Genomic DNA, 3,895 nt, shown 5'->3' on the forward strand with positions numbered 1-3,895 from the left:
AAAGAGCTCTGGGAGTGCGCCGGGCGGCGGGCACCGGGGCAGGCGGCTCCGTCTCTCTGTGTTTTCTCCGGATAAGGATCCTGCTTTAAGTCGCCGTCAGGCGTGAGTTTTGGTATTGAGCGGGGCGTCACGTGACCGGGAACATGAAAAAACGACCCAAACTCTCCCGCACTCTCTCTCTCCCTCCCCCCTTTCTCTCTCCCTCCCCCCTCTCTCTCTCTCTCTCTCTCCCGCCTTCCCTCCCTCCCTCCCTCCCTCCCTCCCTCCCTCTCTCCCTCTCTCTCTCCCTCCCCCCTCTCTCTCTCTCTCTCTCTCTCCCGCCCTCTCTCGTCCGTGTGCCCCCCCCCTCCCCCCTAACAGTGCTGGGTGAGCGCGTTGCGGGGTCGTCTGAGGACACCGCTCCCCCCCCCCCCCCCCCCCCGCTGGGCGCCACTCGATAAACCGATCCAGAGCTGATGGATCTCCTCTCCTGCCCCCTATAGACCCCCCCGCCCACCCCCCACCCACAGCCCCATACAGCTCACAGGGCTGGTCCCCCCCCCACCACCAACACCTGATTTAGTGGGTGGAGCTGTGGAACCACCAACCTAAAGTCATTACTATAGTGTCCCTGACTAATTACTCCAACCTAAAGTACTTACTGTAGTGTACCAGACATATAACTACAACCCAAAGTATTTTCTGTCATACACTACAATTATTACTACCACCTAAAGTCATTACTATAGTGAACCAGACTCATTAATACAACCTAAAGTACTTACCGTAGTGTAAACTAGACTTATTACTTCAACTTAAGGTACTTACTGTAGTGTACCAGACATATTACTACAACCCAAAGTATTTCCTGTCATAAACTAGACTTATTAATACCACCTAAAGTCATTACTATAGTGAACCAGACTCATTAATACAACCTAAAGTACTTACCGTAGTGTAAACTTATTACTACAGACTAAAGTCATTCCTGTAGTGTACCTGACTCATTAATACAACCTAAAGTATTTACTGTAGGAAACTAGACTTATTACTACAACTTAAGGTACTTACTGTAGTGTACCAGACATATTACTACAACCCAAAGTACTTAATGTAGTGTATACTTATTACTACAAACTAAAGTACTTTTCTGTAGTGCACTAGACTTATTACTACAGCCTAAAATAGTAACGGTAGTGTACTAGACTAATCACTTACACCTACAGTCATAACTGCTACAGATTACTTGTACAATGTAACGAATAAATACCAGGCACTCTGGATGTAGTAAAGTACACTCAACTTATCATACCCACACCGGACATATGTCAAGCACACCTGACTTATAACAAGTACACTAGAACTTCCAATGGACCACAGCCACTGTGGGATCCATAACATTAACTCATTCGAGTAGACAGCGTTACCAGCGCAGGGGTTGAGGTAAGCAGGGGTGGTGGAGGTGGAGGTGGCGCTGGTGGAGCGGGCGACCCCGCCTGGATGCCGGGTGTGGAGGTCCTCCTCCCTCAGTCTGTTGTCCTCCCTGGGGGGATCTATGGGTGAAGACAGGAAGCACTCCCTTCAGACGCTGAACCTCTACACTCTATGCGGTTGCTTTGGGCCTTGCTCACTTTAAGAACTCCTAAGTGTAGCCATGGTTACGCTCCAGTCACAGACATGTTTTTGTTGATGAACTGTTTTGATGTACTGAGTAGAATTACAAAAATGGCTCCAACAACATTTGTTTTTTTCGGGGGGCCCGCATTTTTGTCGAGGGCCGCCAAAGACCTCGGGCCGGCCCTGATGAGGACGCTACTTCTGTTAGCTATGTTAGCGGGCCTAATGAGAGGAGCTACACCGGCCACAGCTGACCAAAGCATTTATATTATCCCAACGGACATACCGCTTCCATTATGGTTAAGTTTTACATGTTGTTTAGTTAGTTATGTGAGGCCAAAGACAGGATTCATCTACACATATGCAAATCCAATATAAAAAGCAAGATCACGCATTTCTATTAATGCGTGATTATTATCAATCAAAGATCAGTTACCTGACACTATATTATGATACTTGAAAAGGATGACAAAATGTTGAAGATAGGATTCAGCATCATAATGCTAGTTTGTGAGGTGTCATCTTTTTAGATTTTTTTTTTTTTCTTTGTACTAATTTAGATTTATTTAAAAGGATTTCAAAAATGTATATATATATCTGTTTGTTTTCCTTCAAGGCCATGCATTCATTCTCCCAGCTATAGCTCTGTAGTGCTCTTTGGTGCACTACAGAGCACGGTATAAATCAGGGAGGTTGGTGTTCAGCGGGGCTGTTTATTAGGCCGTCACTCCTCTGGTTTAATGGAGCTACTTGAAACTGACCTGGGCTCACATGAGCTGTAAACCTCAGGACCTCAGCGGTCGATGGATCTCTCTCCTCTCACTCAGACTAACACTCAACCCCGCTCAGGGCTTCAAACCAGGAATCCTCTGTACTGGTCCAAACTGTGTGCTTTAAACCCTTTTAACTCACTCAAGCAAGGGGATTGGAGGTACAGTTCACTTTTTTAAATCAAAAGTATCTCTCAAGCTTTAAATCCTTATTTATGTCTTTGTTCTACCTATATTATGTCTTTGTTCTATCTCTAGATGTTTTATTTTAACTCACATTATAATCAGGGGACATTTCTAAAAAAGAATGTCCTTAATTTTTTTTTTTCCCTGAATGAATAAAGGTTTTTTATTTGATTAATAATTAATCAGACTTAATTAAGTTTAGACTGAGTATGTGCAGAACCCACTCTCCGCACTGAGCGCGTGCAGCAGCCACTCTTCACACTGAGCGCGTGCGGAAGCCACTCTCCACACTGAGCGCGTGCAGCAGCCACTCTTCACACTGAGCACGTGCAGAAGCGACCATGACTTCACCTGGAGCGCATGACTGGCCGTCGGCCTGCAGCGTGTAACCCAGGAGACAGTCGCAGCGGAAGGACCCCCGGGTGGGCTTGCAGATGTGCTGACACAGCTGGCACACGTCCACCTCCTCCTGGACACTGTTGCTCCCTCCTCCTCCTCCTCCTCCTCCTCCTCCTCCTCCTCCTCCGCCTGCTCCTGCTCCTCCTCCTCCTCCTGCTCCTCCTCCTCCTGCTCCTCCTTTCGGGTCAATGGACAAGGCCTCCTGATGGAACCTCCTATCTGAGACTGGGGGGGAGAGAGAGAGGGAGTTTGGGGAGAGAGAGTGGAGAGAGAGAGAGTGGAGAGAGAGAGAGAGAGAGAGAGAGAGAGAGAGAGAGAGGGTGGAGAGGGGGGGAGGAGAGGGGGGGAGGAGAGGGGGGAGGTGGGTGGGAGGGAGAGAGAGAGAAAGATGGGGGGAGGAAGGGGGGAGGGAGAGAGGGAGGGGGGAGAGAGTGGAGGGAGAGGGGGGAGACGGGGTGAGAGAGAGAGAGAGAAAGAAGAGAGAGAGGAGAGAGAGAGAGAGAGAGGAGAGAGAGAGAGAGAGAGAGAGAGAGAGAGAGAGAGAGAGAGAGAAAGAAAGGGATGGAGAGAGAGACAGGGAGAGAGACAGATTTTTATTGTATTGTATTTTATACAATTTCAAAAATGTTCTCTCATTTCACTTTTTGTGATTCAATAACGGCTGGCGGGAGAGAACGAGAGAGATGGGACAAGGAGAGTGGGGGGTGGGAGGGAGAGAGAGAGGGGTGGAGTGAGAGAGAGAGAGGGGTGGGAGTGAGAGAGTAGAGGGGTGGGAGTGAGAGAGAGGGGTGGGAGTGAGAGAGAGAGAGGTGGGAGGAGAGAGAGAGAGAGAGAGAGAGAGAGAGAGGAGAGACAGAGAGAAGGGGTGGGAGTGAGAGAGAAGAGGTGGGAGAGAGAGAGAGAGAGAGGAGAGAGAGAGAGAGGAGAGAGAGAGGAGAGAGAGA

General features: G+C 48.6%; 1 protein-coding gene across 1 annotated transcript in view; it reads right to left on the reverse strand.

The window, feature by feature from the left end:
- Positions 1-3,031, reverse strand: part of fbln2 (fibulin 2) — a 27,686-nt gene extending 24,655 nt beyond the window's left edge. The window contains exons 1-2 of the mRNA XM_056606086.1: positions 2,904-3,031; positions 1,407-1,532 (exon numbers count right to left, since the gene is read on the reverse strand). The gene's annotated coding sequence lies outside the window, so the exon portion shown is untranslated. The remainder of the gene's footprint in view (positions 1-1,406; positions 1,533-2,903) is intronic.
- Positions 3,032-3,895: the final 864 nt, after the last annotated feature.

This window comes from Gadus chalcogrammus, chromosome 13, assembly GCF_026213295.1.
Source record: "Gadus chalcogrammus isolate NIFS_2021 chromosome 13, NIFS_Gcha_1.0, whole genome shotgun sequence".
Taxonomy (NCBI): Eukaryota; Metazoa; Chordata; class Actinopteri; order Gadiformes; family Gadidae; genus Gadus; species Gadus chalcogrammus.